Genomic DNA, 26,785 nt, shown 5'->3' on the forward strand with positions numbered 1-26,785 from the left:
AACTGTTATCACTATCTCATTGTGAATGGCAGTAATTTATCTCAAACTTCTTTCACTCACTTTGAAATATTATAAATGTTATCCTGCCTACAACCCAATCAGTTAAATGAAGTTATATCTGACTTCTCTGTTTTTTAATATTTTTACTTTATTTAAGACACTATATTGCAGTCCTGATCTAGGCCTTAGGGGAGGAAGTGAAGAATAAGAAAATAAAAAAGTTTCTGAACATGATGATACTATAAAATTTCTGATTTTAGGTTTTAATTCTCTGTAATTGAGAAAGGACTACTTAAAACTAAAAACATTCCTTTAGGAAGTACTTTGTTCTCCAAGATTTTCAGGAACTCAAGCAAACTAGAGGCAGAGGAATGACAGTCTATTTTAGCTGTAGAAAGACAGCAAGGCTGAGAAATCAGTTTGTAGAGCTAAAATGATTTCAAAAATTTTGGAACAGAGAAGATATCAAGAAGAGAAAAAATAGGACAAACACATATTCTTTAGCAAGACATCTCACAAATGGAGGTTAATTTTATGAGATATTTCCCAAAAATGGGAGCTGAAGTTTCATCTGTATTTCTAAATAAGTACAGGGATTTATTTATTTATCCTGTCATTTATTTATTTCTTAAAGACTAAGTGCTCCCAACTGGCTCTTGTCCATAGTGTTTTAGGATTCTAAACTTCTAAAATAAATTTGTCTTGGAGAGACTTAGCTGGACAGTTCCAAAAAAGAGAGTCAGGAAATGCTGCTAACAATTAGGAAGTAAGTATGCTACAGTCCAGTGCTACACTCAGATTCTGGCCTTTATTTAATACAGTACAGAGGAACCCAGAAAGCTCTTTACCTTGCCCAATCCACTGTGCGGCATCTGGCTCTCGAGATAGAGAAACATTTCAAACAACGATCACTATCATTTGTATGTAAATATCTCCAGTTTAAGAATCTGTGTCTGGGACATATATTAATTAATGTAGATTAATTAGTATAAAAATCAAATTAATATATTCTTTTGGTTTTATTCTTTTGGTTTTAAACTCATCTTAAAAATTCTTCTTGTCCCCTTCCTGATCTTCACTGTTGGTTTTTCTGCATTCTTATTGTTTTCATTGTTATAGCACAGAAAATGCTGAAAGCCTTGAGCTTATTCTATGCTTAGATATATGTTTGTTTTTCAATTATTATACTGAATGTAATGATGGTATTAAGAAATACTAGGAGCTCTGCTGGATTGAGGCCAAGATTAATATTGCTAGACAGATTAAGCTATATTTTATGCAGATTTAATAGAATGTTCATGCTCTTCCTATGTAATGTTGAAAATGGACCAGATTAAGAGAAAAACAGATATTCAGAAATCGGCCCTGGCTAGTAGGCTACAGACATTACACAGAGTGCCACAATAGGAAGGGTAAGTTGAAGGCTGTCAGTATGCTGAGTGCTGCACAAAACCAAAAGGCTGCTGATGCCTAATATAATGGAACCATCCTGGATCTCAAATCTAGTTTAATCGTCTTTGACAGCATAATGTTTTTCTTCAGCCATATAATGAAAGGGTGGGGAAGAAAATGATCAGGTTTAATATACAAACTAGAATTTGAATCTAGAATTTAGAAGATGCATCTCTCTTACATATATTATGTATAAGAAAACACAGTAGTTATTTAAGAGTTTCAGTCATTATTCTGCTGTGTTTTTTCATTTGTCCATAAAATACCTTCTCTGATTAGCATTTTCCTCCTGATGAAACACCCTTGTCAGTATTTCTCCCAAAGGAATGAGTTTTATCATACTGCCCTTCAAACTGTAAGAATACATTACAAAACTAAAACTTTCAACGGAAGGTATTATTTTACAATCCTGAAAATAATATATTTATTGAATTTTTATTAAAGATCACTAATTATTCCAAGTGACTAGTGATCACGAATGAATCCCCATTGCATTTGGTGCATAGCTTTTCCTAACAATATTGCTGTCCTAAGAAAAGGAAAAGAAAGATCAAAAGCACGGAAGGAAAGCACACTGAAAGTTTCATATTATGGTAGACAGCATCAGTTTGGGGATGTATGGGTTTGGGCAGCAGGGAGGCTTCAGGGATGACCTGTGAGCAGAACCCATCAGTGCCCCACATCAGAGCAGAGCAGCTAGAGGTGATCCAAAGGGACCTGCTGTGCCAGAGCTGTGCTGTGAGAGGCACTTGGTATGCTCTGGGAGAGTGGAATTAAGGAAGAGAAGCACCACTGCATTACAGCAGCTCTCCCTGTGCAGTTTCGGAGGAGCCCATAGGGCAGCAGTGGCTGAGGCCTGGAGGATGCACAGCCCATGGGTAGCCCCACAGGAGCAGCCCATGCTGGAGCTGCATCCTACATTATGTCATATGGAATATCCCTTTGGCCAGTTTAAGTCAGCTGCCCTAATTCTGTCCCTTCCCAGCTCCTTCACTGAGAAACTGAAATGGCCTCAGCTCTGTGCAACACCGCTTAGAAACAACTATAAGCATTGTTGTGTTATCAACATTGTTTTTCTATTAGAAGCAGAACATAACATCATATCTGACACTCTGAAGAAAACAATTTTGTCCCAGATGAAACTAGGACAGCTAGCAATAAATTTCATGAAACTCCCTATGCTGAATCTGTTTTGCCCGTGATGGTAGATGGTGAGTGATCTGCCTGTCCTTATCTCAAACCAGGAGCTTTATTTTTCATCATATTTTCTACTCTACAATGATGATTGAAGTAAGGACAATACAGAGAGGCACATGTAGAGCTGATTTACATACAGTTTACAAACTAACAGCCATTTTGACTTCCAGAGGGAAATATTTATTGGGTGAGTCAGTTACTTTTGAAAAAAACATTCTATTTTTCTGAGGAATTTACAGACATTTTAACCACTATTCATTAAAACGAAGACTTGAAAATACTGAACTAAGTTAAATAAATTTCAAAGGATTAAAAAAGTGTACATACCATATTTTATATATGACCCAAATACTGACTGTAGGATACATAGGCACATTTTCTAGTAGCAGAGGTTTTGTTATTTTGTCTTTATGGAGTTAATATCCTCTTCAGTTACATTCAGATGAATGCAATGTCATTGGTATTTATCATATTTTTTCTTGCTCTTTTGCCAGATATAATTCATATATTGATTGGACATGTCTCTGTTAAGTGAGTATTCAACTCTTACTGTTTACTTTCCTTAACATGGTACTGATGTCATCTTTCTAGAATGGTCTTATTTGGGATGAAAACTCATGAACTACGCTGATAAGATCCATGGAAAATTTGTCCATATGACCTGTTATGCCAATTTAAGAAAGAATAGTTTCTGTCAGATTAAATTGTCCTTATCTGTGTGCACTGCCTGATTTTGATTTTGAAAGAGAACACGAATCACAAAATCACGAAATAATTTACGTTGGAAGGGACCTCTGGAGGTCATTAGATCTTACTTCACTCTCAAAGCAGATCAGATTACTCAAGGTTGTTTGAAATTTTGAGCACCTCCAAGAAATAGACCTCACAGACTCTCTGAGCAACCTGGGCCAATGTTTTCATGGTAAAAAATATTCCTTTTATCTAACCAGAATCTTCCTGTTGCATGATGTACCTATTGCAAAGTCTATTTATATTTTGGATATTAAATATGTCAAAGGCTGTTCTCTAGTACTGTGGGCAGCTGGTATGGAGCAGATTACATTCATAACATTAAGCAATCTTTTCCTGCAAAAGTAGAAGACTGCATGCAAACTTTGTTGTGAATGCTCCTGGTCCTTGTCATTTCCCAGAAATAGTTTGGGAACAAAATGTGAAAAATTTGCAACAGACATACTGAGGAGTCTAGTAGTTTACAAGTTCTAGTGCTTGGAAGTAGCACTGCCTACTTTAACTTGGTGCCTCTTATTTCTATTTAATTTAATAATGAAGACAAGGCCTATAATTTAAGAAATATAAGATTGTATTATGTAACCCATATGATGTAACCATTATGATTTGTCAAATCTACTGACAGGTGCATTTCAATGTAATTTACGTAGATTTTAGTAAAGCATTTGACACCATCTCTCATAGTACTCTCCTGGAGAAACTGGTTTCTCATGGCTTGGACAGGTGTGCAGTTCACTATGTGAGGAGCTGGCTGAATCATTGGGCTTAGAGTCATAGTGAACAGAGTTCAGTCCAGTTGGTGATTGGTCACTAGTGACATTCCCCAGGACTCAGTATTGGGGCCAATTTTATTTAACATTTCTATCAATGATCTGAGTGAGTGAATATAGCGCGCTCTCACTAAGTTTGAATATGATCATGACTTTAGTGGCACTGACAGTCTACTTGAAGGTAGGAGGGCTTTGCGGAGAGATCTGGATAGACAGGGTTGATGAGCTGAGCCCAAACACGTGACATCTAACAAGGTTAAATGCCAAATGCAACACTTGAGTGATAATGACCCCATGCAGCAGTATAGGTTTGCGAAAGAGTTGCTGGAAAGTTGCCTGTCAGAAAAAGACTGGAGGATTTTGATCATCAGCTGAATAAACATGAGGCAGCAGTGTACCTAGGTGGCGAAGAAGGTCAGTGCCATCCTGGTCTGCATCATAAATACTGTGTCCAACAGGACCAGGGAAGTGATTGTCCCCCTGTACACAGTAGTGGTGAGGCTGCACCTTGGATGCTGTGTTCAGTTTTGAGCCTCTGACTACATGAAGGATATTGAGTTGCTCAGATGTGTGCAGAGAATTGTAACAAAGCTGTTGAGGAGACTAGAAAACAAGACTTAGAAGGAAGACACTGAAACAATTGGAGTTGTTTAGGCTGAAGGAGTTTGAGGGGAGACCTTATCACTCTCTACAATTATCTGGAAGGAGATTACAGTAAGAAGGGTGTCTTGTTTCTCAGGTGACACGTTATAAAACATTAGGAAATAGCCTGAAACTGCACCACTGGAGGTTTAGATTGGACATTAATTATTTCGTGGAGAGGGGGATCAAGCATTGGAACGGGCTGCCTAGGAAGTGATGTAGTCTTCATCCCTGGAAGTATTTATGAGGCATGAATGTGGCACTAATGGGACTCAGTAGGTAAGGGTAATGGTTGGACTTGATGATCTTGATCTTCCAGCCTAGATGATGCTATTTTTTTAATTTTTTTTTTAATTATTATTTTTTTCTTTTTCTGTGATAGTGCAAATCTGGCAATTGGCATTCTTCATGCTGAGAAGGCAGTCTTTCAGTAGCACTGTAAACAGATATAATCGTGTATCATACTTCTTAGAGTATGTGAACATGACTAGCAAAAGGAAACACAGTGTGGCTTGCCAGTTGTAACATTAGGTAGAACACAGTCTGCTTTCTCTGACTTGGAGCTTGAATCTTTACAGAGAAAACTCAAAATCTCTTTCAAGCGTCTTCTTAGTGCTCAGTGACTCACTGGCTTCCTATGTTTTGCACAGATCTTTTTTTTCAGGTTTTGTAGCTGAAGTTGGGCTGCATTTCTAGTGTTTTTACAGCTTTACATCCCCTACTGGACACTGTTACCACGTAGATGCATAATGTAGATAACTTTATCTGTACAGTGCTCTGTTCATGACCAGATATGTACATGAAATGATAAAAAACTTGTAAGAAATCTCATCGATTGCCTCTTAGCACAAATCACAATATTTATGGTAGCTTTTTGAGCATTACTGAATATTAGTAGCTGATAGCTGGCTAATCAACCAGACACAAACTGTTCTTTTTTAGAAATAAGCCAAATAGATGCAATATATTTTTGTGTAGTATAAGGTGTGATAACTGAAGTGGATTTTAAAGTCAGAATCATGAAAATGAATGCTTAAGATGTATTGCAATTTTCATTTCTTAAGGGGCTAGTCAGTTATTCAGATCTCAACTAAATTAATAGATAAAGTCATTACAATCTATAGCTGTTCAATGACTGTTACTCAAATGAACTGATAGAAATTCTGTTTCCTAATGTTTTTATGGTGATAAGACCATCTATTGCTTTCATTAGCAATTTTATGTGTAGACAGACCTGAAGTATAACACCTATCTCAAAACTTATCTCAATTCTGTCTACCTGAAAGACAGATATTTAGTTTAATTCTTTTGATAACTTGATTTTTTGGAACAAATTAGTAGCTGATTCCAGTGACCTATATGAAGTATCTATCTGAGTAGTCCAAAATATGCTTAAATACCTTATGTTAAGCAGAATAAATGCTCAGTTTCTCAATGTAAGCAACACAAACCAGATTCAGTGGGAAAAAATTATCTGAGAATGTTTTCTAGCTTCCCAACATCTCAAGTCAGTTTCCAAAATGGCAGTAAATGTACCTTAACATAGCTTGATTTTCATCTTGGGAAAACCAGAATTAATTTAAGTGTAGTTTCTCATGCTGTACAATGATATTTTTTTTTTTCTTTTTTTTTTCCCCTCAACTTAAGTATATACACAAGACCTAGAAAGATTTTTCTCAGAGTCTGAAAAACAGAGCTCAACATAGGCATGAAACAATTGTCATAAATACCTCAATAATTATGCTTTATCACGAGAATCTGTCTTTTGGTAATGCAATGCTTTCTACTTGATAAATATAACATCACTCTAATATGATTTTGAGCATAGATACTCCAATTTATTTTGCTACTGAAAACAGTCAAAATTCATAGTTTTTAAAATTTATTTCACATATTTTTATTTAGTTTCATGCAAACTTTCAAATTTCTCAATTGTTCAGAAATACTCCATTTTTAAATTAACTCTATGTATGACTAGAAAAAAATATTTTTCTTTTTTTCTTCCTTTCCTTCTTTTCTTTCTTTCCTTATTTCTTTTCCTTCTTTTTTCCCTTTCCCTTTCCTCTTTCCTCTTTCCCTTCCTTCCTTCCTTCCTTCCTTCCTTCCTTCCTTCCTTCCTTCCTTCCTTCCTTCCTTCCTTCCTTCCTTCCTTCCTTCCTTCCTTCCTTCCATTATTTCTTCCAACGTTGTGGAAATGTGAGTTTTATTTCTGTAATCAATGTATAAATAATAAAAATTGCTGTAATATGTTCAGTGAGTAAAATGCTAGCCCAGCTTTTAGAGTTTCTGCCTTTTTTGAAGTATAATTTATTGATATATAATTTATTGTGCCACTCAGTAATATCTTTAACTTATAATGAGCTTAATAACTGTATATGTTGTCTTTAGATAATACATAGACAGATAAAGCCATATCTACAATATTACTCACAATGACCACTCTCTGCAGTGCTTGGTAAGCTTTTGTGTCTTCACATACACAAAGCATATGTCTGAAAAGAAGAGTCCTTCATCTGTGCTCTTTTCATTAACATTTTTTGTGCCTACTTGACCTGAAAGTTTTATTTTCTTAAAGGAATCTTTGATCCTCAGCTGTTTTGCCTCCTCAAGCAGAATCCCAAACAGTTGGTCATCAAGAAAACTGGAACAAAAATGCCATCTTCCAGTGTATATATCTCTATATAAAAATACATATAAAATAGTTAAACATGTAAAATTTATGTCTCAGACTGATGTAAATGACACCCTCCTCCCCATCCCAATATTAAGAGTATTAGAGAAAAGAACTTTAAAATTCCATCAAATGGCCAATTATATCCCTAATCAGTACTTTGAGATATAAAAAGCTTTAGTCATGAAGGAGAAAGAAGAATGTTTTAATATTTTCTCATATAAAATGCCACCTGTCACAGAAGGATTATTAACAATTTACTCTAGTTAGTGTAAGCCAGTTATTAGTGCAAGAAATGAACTTCCTTAGTATTCATGATTTCAAAAGTTCAGTAAACTCTACTTTATTCCCTTAATTCTAATTCAAATATTTCTGCCAATACATGGCAGGAAAAAGATAACTTCTATATTTTTAAGATATATTCTATGTTATATCAGGTACAGCAAAACCATCATTTTTTGCTCCAATAACATAGTTCCTTGTATTGGTTGGTACTTTGGAAATTTCAGGTAATGTGCTTAACAGTGTGTCACAGACTTAAATCATTACAGAAAAATGAAAGTGGTGAGTGGTAAACTTCTACTGCATTAGTATCCATTGCACACAGTCTGAAATTTCATGATCAGCAGTTGCCTAACTGCTTTTTAAAGTACCTTTCACCTCAAGAAGTGTGAGGTGTTCAATCATGTCTCACAGCACCTGACAAAGGAAATCTGAACCCACAGGAGTGTGTCCTTTACAGTAAGCCATGTTCACTCTTTTACATGTGCTTGTCTCTCTGGCCTAATGAAAATTTAATATTTTCCTTCAAAATGGAACACTTCAACAAGAATAATTTAGTGAACTCATCTATTTCACATCCCCACAGAAAGAGGAAGAACTGAACTGGCTTGCTTAGCAACTAGTGATCCCTAAGATACTAGCTGATTACATGGCTGTATGTACACTATGTAAGCAGTTACACATATATGTGAACACAGGAACTCACCATATACGTTTATGTGCACATGCTGTCCATGTGTATTGGTATCTATAAATATATGCATGTCTTTCTATATACTGTGAATCATCTGAAGGACACTGATCAAGGTTGTGCATTGCAGCTAGAGAAAATGTCACTTCACAGCCAAAGAGTTGTGAAGAAGAGTGAAAACTAAAAGCATCTTGCATTCTCTTTGAGATATTCTTCTGACTATTCCCACTCAGCAGTTTCCGTGGATTCTTTTTCTCTAGATCTTCGTGCATACACTTAAAGCTTTTGTTACCTGAATTAGGCATTCAGTGTTCAGTGGATAGGAAGGGTCAGAAGTTAAAATTTTCAAAAGACACCTATGTATCTTTTTTTGTAAAACAATTTACTCCATTTTTGCTTTAGAAAAGGTTCAATGGTCGACAGTCTAATCAGCTCCTCTTAGGGATACATTAGACATTAAAAACTTTTGGAATACATCTACAAACTATGTTAACTTACGTATTTTTTATGATAATGATGAGAATAATTGGGAATTATTGGGAATATTTGTCTGTATTTCTAAGAGAAAATATAATATGTATTTGTTCATGACTTAACATAATATATGGTTAGGTTGTTAGATGGGAAATAAATACCCAAAAGAATGGATTTCAAGTATCATTTCTTAAATATAATGTGGTGTACCATTTAATAAGCATTAAGATGAAGTCTAAACTAATGCATAATATGAATACTGCTATTATCTTTAAATGTACTTACATCTGTATTTAATTCACTTACTTTATTTGCTGCTTTGTTGGCTGGACATAAGCCACATGGACAACTACTAGAAGAGCACATTTTTCTCTCTACTGAAATATCAAGCTTCACAAAGGATTGTACATCTTTATTCACACTTTATGCACACTTCTTGCATGCTTTTTCATTATATTTGACTCATATTGAACTTTTTTTTTTAATTTTGTTTTTGTATTTTTATTCTGCCAATAAAATATTATTAATTCTGTGAAATTAAGCTTTAGGCCCATGGCTTGGCCCAACGGTGCAGAGCTATGGCTGAGCATGGCAGCACTGTGGGGAGCGGGAGCTAAGGACTGCTGCTCCCTAAGTTTGGTGGCCCTGACAGTGACGTGGGGACCTAGGCCTGTATAAGTAGGGAAGCCCTAGGGTGAACAGGAACAGACAAGGCCAAGGGATCACTCAGGACCCAGGCCCAATGGTTTTACATGTTAAGAAATAATAGTAATAAACTCTCATTGCTATTCAGAAGTTTTTAAACTACATCTTTTTAATTAGAATATTGTGTTCTCCTTGATTTTTGCTGTGCTCATTGATTTAGAGGAGGTTGCAAAAATACAGTATTTTAAGAAAATTTTTGGAACATTCCACATTTGTTGGTTCATTTTACCATTTTTTAGCAGAAGAGTGCATTCTCTTTCCATTAAATCAGTCAATGAGAAAGTCAGTGACTACGTCAGTAGGAGCAGAAATTCATTTAAAATTAGAGCAAGTATGGACATGTTTTGTACATGCAACTGTGAACTTACATGAAGTTAAATGTAATGCATCTGTCATAAAATAAGAATGGCACTTTCTTTTCAGTGCAAATTTTGAGGGAGAATCCTAGCTGCGATGCTGCTCAGTTGGTATTATTTGGACCTTTGGCAACAAAAATATACACTGAAGTCTAGACATGGCCATTTTTGTTCTTTCCGGTTTTTCTTTTTCCGTAACAGAAAACCTTCAATTTTTTGTTATTACATTAAAACATACAGAGTTGGCACATTCATCAAAGCCATTAGCCAAGAATCTACTTTGACAGATTATACTAAAGAAAGATTTGACATGAGAGCAAAGTCTTGAGTTGAGAGAACAGCTATATATTAAGTGAGCCAAAGACTCATAGTCTGAGAGTGAATGTGTGGATGTTTTTTGTCAAATCAGAGATCCACATAAAGCTTGGTTTACTTCATTTCAGGGCCTCAGAAAACAGATGTCTCACCATTCCTATGACAATGAAATTTCTCTCTGTTCAAACACTGTAACAAATGGTGGGTAGTGTAAAAGGATCTTCTTGTAAAATAGTAAGAAGTTGGAGGGACAGAATTTAATGGTATAACTACAGATGTGATAATGACCAGCTTTTAATACAAAAGAACATTCCTTCTGAATTTTGCTTTTGTATGCATAGTGCTAAGAATCTGACTGCTTGTTGTGCATATGGGGGTTTGTAGCCACTAGCTACATTTTAAAGGGTTTAATTAATTCCCAGGAAAAAAACTGATGGTCTCAGGCTTTTAACACATTACTATTGGGAGGCTTAGTTTGAAGGTTTGTCTTTGTCTATATGATGATGCCCCTGACGTGTAAGTCACATCATATTTGTCTGTGGCTGTCATTTCTAGGGAATTACTGTCCAGTAATTTTAGCATTTGCACATTCATTATCAGATTTGCATTTAGTTTATAATATCTTTTATACTAGTTTCTACATGAATACCCTGAGGAAATAAGCTAGGAAAATATTTAGAATATATAAAGGTTGATATGCTTAACCAACTAAAGAGTATTGATTAAAAATCATTTCCAAAACTGTATTAGATCTTGGGCCTTTGTATAAACACAAGCTAACAAATCAGCCTAATACAGATTTATTTTCTGCTACAGTGCAGTGTAACTTGAAGTTTCTTTGTTGACAATTTATTATGAACAGGATCTTTTTTATTATTATGAAGAAAATTCTGATGCAACATATTAAGAAAAAAAAGCATATGGTAAAATAATTTTTTAAAAGGTAATAACAGACACAAATTAAGATTATATATGCTCGTATATGCAGACACTGACATTTAGTAATCAGTTGCTTAATTTAAATTGTTCAGCAGAACTAAGAAAAATCTGTATACATTCAAGACTTTGCATGGCCAAAAAATGAATCATTTCACACTACGTGAGCCAAGACATTCCACAACCTGTACAAAACAGAGACAGCCCACAACAGCATAACCAGAAAAAAGTCCTTTCCAGGGTAATGATTTCATATGGATGTTGTAGACATGGTTGATCCAAAGGCGTGGAAGGTATATACATTACAGTCTTATGTCTGACCGGGTGAAAGTGTACTTGTTGACCTCTACATTTGCGCTTGTTTATAATGTCTCCAAAGCCAGTAAAGAAATTTATGATATATGTTTAAAACAGGTCAGAAGAATTCAAACATTCTGTATCTTCCATTCCCTTCTTGTCTCTACAGTATGCTAGATGTTACTAGTGCAGTTACAGCTATTCATTGTGTGGGCATGCAAAGATAAATTGTGCTATCACATAAAATTTACTTCAGTAGTAATCAAAAAAGTTCTGAAATGTTTAATGTCTTTCAACAACTGTCTGTCAGATTTTTTATATAACAGTAGTAACTTCTCATTCCTAAAACACCTTTCATTCAAGCTTTTCAAAGAACATCACAAGCTTTGGATAAGTTCCAAGGAAGAATCTTAGATGTTGGAACAGAAAATACCTAAAAATTACACATCTGATCACAGCAAAATGACTCAAGGAAATTCAGTTCAATGCACAATCACTGCAGGTATGAGGCATTTCAGAAGTATGATCATGAGTAGGGAGCCATTACGTTGGCAGGAAACATTAAAATCAAAGGAGTGTTTGCTATGTTGGCCACCTCTGAGGCACCAAAAGAAAGAAATGCGACTCCAACTCTCTTACATGCATTTTTAGACACTGAGTTAAAGAAGAGTTTGTGTTTTCAGTGTTTTCAGTTCTTTGGTGCCAAACTTGATTTTGTTATATTTTGTAACTGAAATGAAAAAACCACAAAAATTTTGTATGAGTTTAAGAGGCAGGGTCCTATCAGATGACTGATTTGCCATGATAGGCCACCTTCTTCTAGTTCTGCTGCCCCTGTGTTTTTTGGCTGATGTTTTACCATTTTAACAGATAAAAAATAGCTGCTCCATCAGCAATCTTTCAAAAGTGTCTGCACCATAAAAACTTTTGTTTTGATCTAGGCTTGATGCTAACTGTGAATGTAATCACTGTAGTACTTCATGTATGGATTATGAATTTAGACAGGTTTATTTTGAACATTTCCAAAACTACAGTTTTCTGTGCATGTTTTGAGATCTTTACTTAAACTTGTAGGGAGCACCATGATTCAAAGTATGACTGTATGATTGTAGACACTTTTTCCCCACCCATTTCTGGAGAAAGCTGTTTTCTCCATCCTGATACATTCTATCTAAATTAAAATTTAGGCACGATGGTCCATATATGGGACTTGTTCTGAGTGCTTTACAGTGTTAAAGTGAACTAGGGGGAATTGTGATTCTCATTCAAGTACATACATACTGAATTAAATTTCTCTCATGTAATATAAAACATTATGGAATTAACACGAAAATTTAAATGTGGTCCATCCCAAGGGAGTAGAAGAAAAAATTTCCTTCAAAGAACATGCTTCAGATTGTCATGTTGCAATGAAACAAATATTCTCTGTCAATTAGATCACTTTATTTTCATTCAATGTAAAAAAAACCCAAAGTCAAAGTCAAATGGAAATTTCTAACTCTAACGTGTTTAAAATCAGATTATATCAATCCCCTTTTGAGATAAAATCGAACTTTCTCAATGGGAGATGACAAAAGTGCTCATACACAAACTGAATGCTGTACTGTTTCGAAATAGAAGATCCTAAGCATCTCAAAGATGGAATGTTTTTGATTTTGTCATTGCCTCAGCTGCTACCCCTTCAAAAACAAACATAGAAACAAACAAACAAAAACCACTCAGAGATGTTATTGCGTTCCAAAAGTCAGATTACAATAAAATCAGTAAAACTTGTCAAGTACTTAAATACTATGGAAAAGAATGCAACCAAAACATTTTCAGCAGCTTTTCAGAGTACTACAGTCATTGAGGCCAGGGATGATTCAGTGAACTGTAATGTTAGATCATCCATCCTGTAGACTGACTGAGGCAGGGAATTTAGGGAAAATTAAGATATACTTAATGTTTGGAAGACCACATTAAAGCTGCAGCAGCAACAGTGATTCTGACATGTTCTAGAAACCATTCATATTCTTTGCATTGCTGTTTCTTTAAAGGTGATTGTATGGACATTTTGATTTAAAAAACTAAAGTTGCGAGCTTTGAGGAAAAACAGCTATTAACTATCTCTGCTTGCTTCCTCATGTTTTGCTTGTTTCATCATTCATCATTAATTATCCTATTAATTTGTAATGGATAATAATTTAATTTTATATTAGTTCTTCATATATTATAAATTTTATTTTTCCCCTATAAAAATAGTTAATTGGTTGAATCTTTCCTCATGCTTATTTAGCTTGTGAACAGACTATTTTTGAAATATTATAAAAAATGTTTTTTCCTGATAAGAACAGTATATATAAATATATATATATAAAACCTTCCATCATAATCTCCTGTGTTCTCACATGTTCTACACTGTAAGCAGGAGTAGAGGAATATTTTTTGTGTGCTTGTTGTTGAAATCAATATAATCTATATGATCTGTTTTGCCTTGTGGATCATAAAAATTGTATTAAGGATGGCAAAGATTAAATACTTAGCATGAAAATGAGCACTAGAATAAGGAGAAGACAAACAGGATTTCATTAGCTAACAACTCTACAGAAAGAATATGTTGTATAAATGCATACTTCTTTGCAGTATGTAAAGATTTACCAAGCTATTTGAACTATTTGAATAATAATTGAATTGATTAGCTGTCTAAAATAATTAACTGATGAGAGATATAGAAAGATTATTCTACAAGAGATACAGTGCCTTGAATATTAGAATGTCCTCCCCAGTGTATTTTTTAATGCTATAAGATCTAATTTGACTAGACTAACACATCATTTATGGTCAATCAATTTGATACAATATGTAAATAAGAAATATCTTGTGGGCTTTGATTGCGTTGTTTCAGTAGTGTAACAATGGCTATTAGGAGCAAAGCTCTAAAGCAGGCTTAGGCTATGCAAACTCTTGAAAGAGAGTGATTTATTCACTGTGTTTAACCTTGTTAAAATTTATGAATTATCCACATGCAAGTCCAATAAATTTATTCCTGATGCACTGAATCTTTTTACCACTAATATATTTAGATCACTCTGAAAGTAATGCCTTCTATTTATTTCCATAGGAACTACAGCACATACAAAGAGCACAATTGCAATATTTGGTAGAGCAAATTCCCAGCTGCAAAACATTGTTTTTCAACATAGTCACCACCATTAGCTGTGCATTTTCACCAGTGATGAACAAGAGCCTGCATGCTACTCTTGTAAAACCTTCACATTCACCTCTGACACTGTGGGATGATATAATAAAGTAGGAGGCATTACCTTCAGCCTTCATAGTTTGAAATACATATCAACAATTTCCATCAAAAACAATGAAAAATTGCCATTAAAAAAAAAAAATAAATGTTTTTCTGTGGTAACTTTTACTTCTTCACTGAACAGCTAAAGCATTTGGAACGAAGAGGAAAATCCGGCAGAGTTCAAAACTCTTCATGCCACTGAGGCTGCAACACTTGATGCAGTTATTGCATTATTGCATTAGAGATCTCACAGACTGTCAGCAGAATACACGTGTGCATGGGCACACACAGACCATCTTATATACATACACATCTATATTTATATCAGTAGTCACAGAAAATAAACAAGAAAAAAGTCATAGACTGGTCATTTTCACCTATTTTATCAGCCTTTCTCATGCTCACTCATATGATAAGAGCATTTTTTTAGTTCTATGTGAGAAAGAACTAAAAAAATGTAATTCAGACAGTGGCTTAATAGTTGGTTGCACACAAGCAGCAATTTGCCGGACTCACCGAACCCCAGAAAATCCTGTTTTATCATGAGTTCAGAGATTTCTCAAGGCAATTTGCATAAATTCTAGATGTTGAATACACCAGAATCCCACTGACCTTTACAGATAAATAAATTGCTACGTGTACATACATAATTTTCTAAATTGTCCTGTTCATTGAGTTTCCACACGTTTCTTCTGAAAATGAAAAGTACTGATTTAGGGGGAAAGCCTTTGTCGATTAGGTTGTTTCACCAAGCAGAGTAGTCTCTCTTCTTTAGTTTTATGGCTTACATATATGCTTTGCCTAACTATAAAGGCTCGTCATGGGATTTAAGATACTGCCTTCTGTGTCCCTGTTATCAGTGCAGTGAGGGAGACATGTACCAGAATTTATTCTAAATTCACATCTGTTTTTCTCCTGGATAGATTTTTAAGAGTCAGATGTGATGGTGCAGCTGTTGGCCTTTTGCACATACTGTCTCCTCCTTTGAGGACCAAGCATTCGTTTTCTTCTCTTATAGAAGAAAATTACAGTTTTCTTTAGGGGATAGTTCTCATTAGGCTCTTCAACGTGCTCAGGTCTGTGGAAAGGCAATTCTTAGAACACTATTCCATCCCTATGTGAGGTTCAGTCACCACTCCCTACCTTAACTTGTGAAATGGTACAGGCAGCAGAGGAGGTCAAAGGCACATCCATCCTTTCTCATAATTGTAGAGCAGGCCAGGTGTGTTGGAAGGTGGAAAATCAGCAGATAGCTTTGTTTCCTGCCATAGAAAACTATGTTCTTATGTTGTGAAATGGAAATTCACTTTGAAGACCATATTGCATTAAAATACTATTTCAAGTGCTCATGGTCACTTGTTTATATATGTGTTTATATAGAGAGAACTTTTCATGTTTAGCCCTCTTGTATATATGCCTGTTACTTTGGCTTTCTTAGGTGTCAAATCTCTGGTGACTGGTGTGTTTGTGGGAGGCTTGAGGTAATTTTTGCAGTCCCAGAAAAACTGAAAGCACAAGGGAAAGTTAATTACAGTAATTTCTTCACTGAAATGTTGTAATGCAACAAAATAATAGAACTGATGATTTCACTTTCTTTAAACTTACTAATAGGACATAGTAATCCTTTCCTATGAAAAATCTATTCTGACACTGCAGTTTGAAAGAGATTCTTTACTGCTCTCAATTCTGTTTTGTAACATTCCTTTGTGCTTTACTGTGCATGCCAAGGCATTGTTGGAATTAGGAATGGATGAATTCAGTGTCCTGAGAGAACTAATGAAGATTAGTATAAGTACTTCCATGTGGCATGAAAACTAGAGAGATTTTGGGAAGAAGACAAATCAAGGTTTGATTTTGTCTCCATAAAAGAATGAGGAGCACAGTCAGATTATCTAGCTAGTGCTGTTGAATCCTTTTGGGGAAAAAAAATGCTTCTTCATTACATTCCTTTGATTTGTTCTAGTCCTGCTGACATAGGCTATTAAAAACCTTGTTTATGTTTTAGAGGCTTTTTAAAAGAGCACTTTGAGGCTTTATAGTGTTTGTAGAATATTCTTTATAGTTAAAATTACATGCTGAGATGGTAGGCTGCTGAGCTAATGTATTGTTACACTGATTAAATTGATTAAAAGCTTCATTTTTGACAGGCAAATTGTAGAGGCCGAGATCTCTTTATTGTACATCTCAGTAATTCAGCTCATGTCTTGTCCTACCTAATAATTGCTATTCTTCCTCCCTCTTTAGGAATCATCTCAGAAGCAGGTACATTTTCAACCAGCGTATTAGCTTCAGATCTGAATTACATGAGCCACAGTGTACAGAAGTCTTATTAAAGGTAATGGCTCATTCAGTGAAGTATTTCAAATATGTTCCTTCTCCTTCCTTCCTTGCTTCCTTGCTTCCTTGCTTCCTTCCTTCCTTCCTTCCTTCCTTCCTTCCTTCCTTCCTTCGTTCTTTTCTTTCTTTCTTTCTTTTCTTTCTTTCTTTCTTTCTTTTCTTTCTTTCTTTCTTTCTTTCTTTCTTTTCTTTCTTTCTTTCTTTCTTTCTTTCTTTCTTTCTTTCTTTCTTTCTTTCTTTCACTATACAGTGGACAAAGAAAGAGACACTTAATTTCTTAATTTTTAGAAGATAAGAAAATTGCTCTTATGGTAGCTGTGGATTGACAAAAGAGGACACGTTGCGAAAGTGTTTTATGTCCTAATCTGAACAACACAAGCTTACTTACAAATGTGTGACATAAAATTTTGAAATAAATCAGTGAAAATGTTAAAGACAAATGAAGAAGATTCATCATCTTAAATCAAGCCAGAAACCTGACAGTTGATAGTGGTGAACTATTGATAGTACTGTACAGATTTCCAATTTGACACAGATATTAGGCTATTTTGAGGTAAAAGTGGGTTTGTTAGCTATAGATCAGTGCCCAGTTCAGTGACTATTAAATGAAAAATATATTATTTGCCTGTCTTACGACATGAAAGGTAAGAAGATAAAATGAGTCTACCTGGTTCAAACTGAAAGTCCATTGGCTCAGTAACCTGAGCTGATGATTCTGCTCAGTGGACCATTCAACATGATCCAGAACAACCGTTCTGGTTATCAAAAGTGTGAAAACTTCTGGGATGGTGGTGACATCCTTCTGGTTCTATATGAAAGCTTTTCACTTACGAAGCTTTTATCTGGGTTTTATATTTTGAACCTTTATTACAGTACTCTGTGACAGTGAATTTAGCGGCTGATGTATCTTCCATTTAAACCTGCCATTTCATTTGGACACCTTTTTCTAAAAATACTTTTGATTGTTTGAAATGAATACAAATCATTTCATTTCTGGTTTTCTTCTTACTTGTCATTATATCAAATTGCTCTGGCATTTTACTCTCAACAGTCTATCTACATATCTTGTACTGGTAAAGCACTCTAAATACAGCAGTGTTTCCAAAACAGCTCTGACAACACTGGCTGCTGACAGTGATCTCAGTGTAGATATAAAGACAGTTTAAATTTTGGTATCTTTTCTTCTGAAAGCAGGGTTTTCAAAGGGGAAGCATACAGGAAAATAAATGGCTTGAGTTTGTAGTGTCAAAGGCACATAGGCCTCATCCATATGACAATTTGGGATACTGCATCTCCCAGAAGCTAGAATTTGACAAATTTGATCTTAACATCTATAAAAGCCTCTGGAAAGAAGAATATTAGGGTTTATATCTGTCTGTATTTGGGAGATTGTCCTGTGAAGCACAGGCCAGCAGGAGCTGATATGCTTGCCTGAACCTGGTAGAATAGACACTGTCCACAGAAAGACATTAAGGGAATTGCAAAATGTTTGTGCTTTTTTCCTTTGTTTTCTACTGAACAGTGAAAAGCACAAATGTTTGCGAAATTAAAATAGGAATCCAAGTCATAAATGGTCATTAGATGCCATATACATCATAATGGATGCTATGATAAAAGCAATCAGTTCACAGCAGCAGAAATGAGGACATGGATGAATGATGACTGTCCTAGCAGCATTTTGATGGTTTTGATGGTTTGATTTCTAGTACCCAGAGTTCCAGAGCCTGGAATCAGTTCTGTATGACCCTGGGAATTTTATTCCAGAACCTGGAATCAGTTGTGTACAACTCTGGGAATTTTTACAGGGAGTTACATTCCCTTTTAATGCCTTCCCACTCCACCCTCTAGTTTGTATGTGTGTGAACAAGCACATCAAATATTTTTGGTCCCATCTATAAAGTATACAGTGACAAATCAGATTCCTTTAAATTAACCCAGCTCTCAGACTCATAGTGAATTACACAACCTTCTTTCCTGGAAGGACCTACTTCTGTCTCCTTTAAAGTGAATAGGAAGTTGTTTTGGAATTACTTCAATACAGCAGATTTTCTGCACATCATTTGTTAGTAACCCTGAGCAGATACAGATACTTAATCTCCTAATATATCTCCTTAGATATAAGGGTTTGGAGTGTGTTTAAGGGAGAATTTGACCAGCTATGTAGCCATTGTCAGGTTATTTAGGAATAACCTCATAGCATTTATCTATAGTTAGAAATACAGCACCATATAATCTTAGTAGAAAAAATATTATAAACAAATAAAGTATTTGCCCAATTAAGTTAATTCTTCCTTCCTCAGCTGCTAGGAAAATCTCTACATTGCTATTATTTCACGTAGTACAGATTCTACTCATTACTCATGCTGGATTATCTCCGAACCTTGAGATTTGCAATCCCTGTTGACTCCTTCACCTCCCATAATTCACAGTTTTTTTCACTAAGGTACTTGTGAATAAGATGTGGCATTTTAGCCAATATTTTAATTTCTACATTTTGTGCTATTGCACACCTGTTAAAATATACCTCTTATTTCATTAAAGAGACTCAAAGGAGAATGTGGGGAAATTTTAAGCAACGCCTATCATAATTTCTTTTCTTCAATAGCCAGTTAACCCTTCTGTGGTCTTCTCTGCCTTTTCCTAGGTTTTGTATAACCAAAGGCTGCATCTTTTAGAATAGTAAAGCTTGGAGAAAATGCAGACACTACAGAATCATGCCCCAAAGATTATATATTATGTTTATCACCATAAATTTGTTACAGTGGGCAAATTTAAGAAGAATAGAGATTCCTATTGAACCATAAGCTTCTAGATTATGCTTTTTCAGTTCCATCCAATCTATTTTTTCTAAAGTTAGAAATTTCAGTGTTTTGCATATTCAGGCTGCTTTCCATTTGATTGCTGTGAGATATCCACACAGCCTCATTTTGTACATCTGGCTTTGACTTTCCCTTGTTATCCTCCAAATATAGTGATTCAGAGCAGGAACATAATTGTAATGCACTACCTCTTTTCAGTGTCTAAGTATGGATACTGGGAAGACTGTCCTCCTGATTTAAACCTATTAATCAGTTTCCTAAGGGTAGGTGATGTGAATATATCTCTTGCTAAAGGAAAGTGTGATTATTCTGGGGACCAGCTGAGGATTTCAGTGGTAGAAAGTAGTGCATTTGGATTTAGGCATGGGGTAAGGAAGTGTGTGGTTAGTTGATTTGTCTTTGCTTTGTACTGCACTGGTGAGCACTTATTGTGCTAAGGTGCTCTAAAAGGTTCTGAAACCTGGTCTCAAAGAAAAGATTTCCTTAATTCTTATCTACTGATCACATCCCTTATAGCTTGGGCACTTGACATTTTTAACTAATGTTAGCCAATACAGAAATAAAAATACGTTGTTTTGAGATCTGAATGATTGTTAATACCTGTAGAATGATGCATATATTTTAACAAATGTATATCCAGCTGGCTCTGGATGCCTTGGGAAAAAAAAACAGATGTGTGGCAAAAAAAAGTATAAAGAAGAAACAGAGCAGTAAATCGTGCATGACATTCTTTTGAAATGGCCTCAGTTTCTGAGGACAGTGAATTGGAACTAATTGTTGGGACTGGGTATAACAGAGCTGGGGAAGGATATGAGGAAAATCAGATGATGATGACATTCCTAGAGTTGTCTGGAGCTGAAATGACATATTGTCTCAGCAAATATCTAAGATGTCACTGTTAATAAGCCTAATGACCTGGACATCTACTAATCACTTTGAAGTTGCCAGATGAGATGCTGGAACTATCCTTACAAAGATGTGTTTCTTTATCAAGCAGCCGCTGATACCCCTGAATCATAAAGCTTGCAAAGACAGAAAAAATGTTAGTGTTCCAGTTTAAACTGGGTCATTGCTGAGATCCACAAACCTTCTTTACATACCAATTTCTCAGTAGGGCTCAAAGCTTAAGAAAATTGCCATTGCTATTGCTATCTATTTATCAGTATTCAAGCAGGACACTATGTAAGATATCATGATTATTTCCAGTGAGAGGCTGAATTATGCATTATAATAAGCATTATGAATATTAATTCATATTATGATTCTTCTTACTGTTTTGAAAGATGCAGTCAATTTTCTGATTCTCAGAATGAGCTCTGAAATATGGTTATGAGCTCAATTTATGTACCTAATAGTTACCTTTGAGAGTCTTTGATGGATTTTTGATGGAGAATTGTCAGCCTACATTTAAGGTAGAAGTACAGCCTTGAGGACTGTCTCTTGCCTTGCTAGTGTGTCCCATGTCACTGAGAAAGATCTGCAAAGACAGTTTTAGAGACAGTGATAACTAACAGGAAAAAGATGTGGACTTCTGTTAAAGTTCACTGATACTTTTTCAATTGAAGCTATGTAGTTCACAAATTTGGATAAATAGGAGAAGGAAATTCCTTGCATTTGGCACTACTGCTTCCAGCCTAGACCCAGCCAGAATTAAGCAATGATCTGAATTGAGTACTGATAAACTGTCTGTTCAGTTATTTAAAAAATGTTTTGTTTACTCAGTATTTCACAGAAGCAATGAAGCAATGTTTGCTTTTTTTTAGGAGTACTTATAAAAGAACTGTGGTTTTGAATTAAAAAAAATAAACTTGTTTTGAGATAACTATAGTTCACCTGGAAGAAATGCTGTATAAGTTGCTTACATACTCATTTTGTTCCAAATCTAATCATGATTTTATCTGATATACTTACCGTAGGTTTAATCCTGTCTGTACAAGGACATTATTTAGTTTTGTCATGGTTTTATGTTTTTTTTTTTTTTTTAATTTTCAGTATTCATTATCTCAACATATAACAGGTGTAGATTTTGACAAGATGGTCATGACATGAAGTAAAATTATGTTTTTATGTGGGTGAGGTATATCCTTATATGGATCAGGAGCTTCATGAAAATGAAGGCAGTGCCGAAAATTCAACAGCGAGTCTCAATAACTGACTAAAACGTCTTAAAATATTTTTTAGATTGCAGTTGTGATTTGCACTGATCAGCAAGGTAGCAAGAATTAATAGAAGGACTGACATACACAGAAGACTGCTAGATGTAAATGTCATCTAAAGGAGAAAATTGTAAACATAAGTCTAACTCAACATTTAAAAAAAATTAAAAAATCCTTTTTTCTATTTATGTAGACAACTTTGTTTCACAAAGGAATAACAAGTATTTTATAATATTAACTTAAGAAAACTGATAGATGATGCAAAGCTAAAAATATTATGTTTGGATGAGGGAAATCTATTTTCCAGTGGCTGATTGCCACTTACGTTTCTCTTATAGAAATGTTAAAAGAAAGTTTTATTTTTTATGATATCACATAAAGAACAGAATTACTTGATCTTATATGTATGAAAGCTTATAATATAATACATGAAACTAAAAAAGAAAAAAAAACAATAGATGAATGCAAATCTTATACAGGACTATCACAGCAAAGGATGCAAAATGGAAAGATATATTTCATAAATATGTTCTCCTATTCTTAAGTCTTGACAAAAATCTGGGTACAAATTATTTCTATGACCTATATCCATGAGTGAGATTTTATATGCGCATTTATGTGTGTCTTCATGTACTCACATGTTTCCACAGTTAAGAAGCCTTCCACAGGCAATGGAATACAAGTCTATCTTCTAATTCAAGTCTGAAAATCTTTCAATTAATGGAATGTATAATTTTATTTTTTCTTCAAATGCAGCAATAGAAATAATATTGTTTAAACAGACTTGGAAAATTTAAACTTTGAATTCAATTCACTGCATAATTTTTTTTATTTTTTATTTTTTATTTTTTCCTCTTCTTGCTTATTTACTTGCATTTAACAAAATGTGCAGGAGTGAAACAAATCACCTTTTATGGCAATAATAATTCAGAAAACTTTTAAAATCAATTTCACATGTAACAGGTTGTATGAACTATGGACAAAATGAAGTGAAATACATTAACTCCAGTATCATTTACAATAAGAAGCTGAAATTCATGGAAGCAAAATGGACATTAAAATTTGAAACAAAGAAAAAGAAATGTTTCTTTCTCCTAATATGCCACTTTATTTAAAGTTTTGCTTTTTATTGTATGAAATTCTCATTTGCGTTCAAGAAATCACACAGCTCTTCTAGCTTTTGTGCTGGAAGCTACCTTCTATTTGAGGAGAATGATGCTCTCTGCAATGAAATTATATGTTCTGGGTGGGTAAAACACTGCAAACAGATAGCTTTTGGCTATTTCTTAGGATGAGATGGCATCTGCCACTTGAAGACTCAAAGTAGGAATCACATACACTTCTCTGGCTAACCCATAAACACTGATTATCAAGAAAGCTGCTTTGTATTCAGGTGGTTTAACAGTCCATTGAAAGCATTCAAGCTCCTCAAAGCGTGGAAGATATCTGGGATGAATTTTCTAGTTCATTTTCTGGGGAAAAAAATCTTGGGTTTACAATTTCCCAGTATATAAAAATTTAAATTAATTGGATTTTTCTTTTTTGTAGAGAGAGAAACCATGTCTTTCCTGTGAAATGGAAGAGATCACAGGCCATTCTTTGGCTATGAGAGTAAGTGACGAAACAAAATGTGGTGGAAGCATCTATAAATTCCCAAAGGTATAGGCATTGTCTAAGACAAGGCTACTTGCTGGAGAGGGTAGAAAGTTACTAAAAAGCTGATCAGAAGGCAGAATGAGATGTAGTATTTTGGAATTCTCCCAGAACAAGCTGCTTGCATTAGATTTTTGCAGTCTGGCTTCAAAGAAAAAAATAACCGAAAACCTCTGTAGAGATTACTCTTGAGAAAATCCTTCACTTTACATCATTTTCTTCTTCTCTAAATGAGGAAAATATCTTTTATCTCGAAAACCCTTCTGCTTCCATTTTATCTTAGCAAACAGAGCATAATGACAACAGAAGTAAATCCAAACTTGCAGTAGGCTCAGATTTCCAACATTATTTTCTTTGTTAAATTTATAGCATTTTTTGTTGTTGTAGCTTATCCTTTTGTATTATGTTATAACTGATTTATAAAAATCCTTTCTAGTTAAACATGGAAGGCTACTTAAAGCTAAAGAATGTGTGCAGTGTATCATATATTTAGATCCAACCGTAGTTATTGGAAAGCTCATGATTTAAAGTAACAGCAACCTCTTCTGCTTTGGCTTTTGAAGTGCTCTCTTTTCTATTGTGACTATGAAAGATGTTGATTCACAGCCCCAAGTCAGGCTCTGACGTTGTGCCTTACAAACAAACTGTAAGCAGCATTGAAAGGAAAGAATGGTACAGGAAGAGTGAGATCTGTAAAAAGACTATGATCTATGATACAGCAAAAGGAGGAATTTAGTGTTGGACTGAATAATATTGCTCTCAAGAGGGACTCTGGACCAAGTGAAGAATTATTAATTATCTGTGAGAAGAAGTCAAAACTGATTGCAATTGTTAGGATGGAAATACCAAATGTGTTTTTAGAAAGCTTATTTTCATACAGATCATTTACCAAATCAGAGCATTTTGAAGTATGGCTGTCTTAATACCTGGGGTCAGTATAAATAATAGATCTTAGAAGGAAAAGCCTTTGTTGACCAGTGCTTTTATTTTATTTAGCTTATTATGGTTTAGTTTCTTGTTATATCTCATTCAAAGAGCTAGTGGGATGGAAACTCTTTGGGTACATTCTTGCTTCTCTAACTGAGAAGGAACAAACAAATTTTTCCCTTTAGCATCCTGCGTGGTCATTGATAGAGTGTCACTTGGTTGCTATGTTCCCACTTGTAAAGAGTAGGAGGGGAGGCTTTCATGAATCAGACAGTGAGACACCACATCAGAAGAAAAGAAATAAAGAAAGGCAGAATAAATGAACTGCAGGGAAAACGGAAAAGAGAAGTAGTGAAACTTTTGCAGAAAATCTCTGTCTCAGAATTATTTGGAAATGGTAGCTCAGTGAACTGGGAGACATACTTTTTAAGCTGGGAAATGCACAGAGCTCTTGAAGGAAAATAAATCACAAAGCTGGGAAATGTCACTAACAATATATCAATATGTTTTCTCTCTCACACTCCTACTTTCTCCCCATTTCCAGTGATTTAAAATGAGCTGTGATTAGCCTGGTGACCCTGGTGAGTGATTTCCGTGAAGAAAAAGTAAACCACAATATTTAAATATAGTGTTTGATATAAGCATGAGCCAAGCTTCACCTTTTTTATGGCTGGAAAAGAAGGAAACACAAGAGACTTATGATTTCACTTCAACAGTTGTGCTAATAACCAAATTGGCTGGTGTCAGAGCATGCCTGAGACAGGCCTCTGCATTCTTATGACGTAAAAGAAGAAATCACAGGAGACCCTCTTTTTCTTTGTCATAACCAGGTGTTTGTTACTTGATCTTAGTAGTGGATAGAATTGTGTCCTCTTTTTTTCCCCTCACGCATATATTCAGTTCTTCACTGCTGAACAATGTTCTTTGAGTTTTCATCTAGTGTTCATTTAGAAAGCAAAAAGATTTTTAGGTGAATACTAGCTATACTGGACAAGTTGGACAACTATACTGGATAACTCTACAATTGTTAATTGTCAACAGTCTTTGATATAGTTGAGAATTACACAAAATGAAGTATTTTGAAATGTTAAGCTTGTCATACTAGCTTTAGCTAGACATTTAGATATTGTTCTGTCTCTGGGAGTGGCTAGAAGTTAATCAAAATGTTTTACAGAAAATGTATCAGGGCTGCTCCAAAAGTAATGCCTTCTATGTTACTGTCTTGGCCTACAGTATCAGAGGCAAATGTTGATGGTGTGGCAATAGAGGTTGAATCTTCCCACCAATATTCCATTATGTACTGTAGCTGTGCCTCAGATGGCAGCAGAGGGACAGTCTGACAAAGTGGCTTCTGACATAAAAGTGCATATGGAGAAAAAGTGTGTCCTTGAATTCCTTCTTGCAGAAAATATTGCACCCACTGACATTCATCAACATTTGTTGGACAGTGGATCTAAATGCAGTGAGGGGTGACTGATGAGTTTCAGTAGTAGAGACAATGGCGTGAAAGACGAGCCAAGTTCTGGATGGTCCTACAGATAGTAGTAGATTCATTGCAAAAATTTATTTATTTATTTATTTATTTATTTATTTATTGAAAAAATTATGCATGGTGTATTGACCAATATGTTAGAATGCTCTTAACATAGGTTTGTTTACTGCTGATAAATAAAAGAGGTATAGAAGATTAAAATAAGAATGCTAAATACATGTAACCTTGCTTATATTTCCATTCAAATTATTCATCCAAAGTCATATTTTCTTCAAAATCTAGAAAATGATATATTTGTGATGATTTTTAGTTACGTTTGTGCTCTCTGACTATAAAGGTACTTTCCACTGATGTCATACAGGAAAAAAACAACAAAGAAACAAGAAAATGTGAAAAGAAAGTACACATGTAGATGAAATAAAAGTTTACTTCGGATTTCATGATGCCTAAAGTAAATCATGTTTTTTACCAAGGGTGATGATTTCTAGCAAACTGATTATTTAGCTACTGTCATCTTTGAAACTGTGATTTGTATTGCATTTTGCTTTGTATACTAAATGTGGCAGATATCTCACCAAAAGCT

At 34.8% G+C, this 26,785-nt stretch overlaps 1 long non-coding RNA gene across 1 annotated transcript in view; it reads left to right on the forward strand.

Annotated features, from left to right (window-relative positions):
• Positions 1–26,785, forward strand: part of LOC149920020 (uncharacterized) — a 97,059-nt gene that overhangs the window by 20,282 nt on the left and 49,992 nt on the right. Inside the window, exons 2-3 of the long non-coding RNA XR_016463614.1 lie at positions 17,063–17,153; positions 23,679–23,741. This is a non-coding gene — a long non-coding RNA (uncharacterized LOC149920020). The remainder of the gene's footprint in view (positions 1–17,062; positions 17,154–23,678; positions 23,742–26,785) is intronic.

Source organism: Phasianus colchicus, chromosome 1 (assembly GCF_987193195.1).
Source record: "Phasianus colchicus chromosome 1, bPhaCol1.hap1.1, whole genome shotgun sequence".
In the NCBI taxonomy this organism is placed as follows: domain Eukaryota; kingdom Metazoa; phylum Chordata; class Aves; order Galliformes; family Phasianidae; genus Phasianus; species Phasianus colchicus.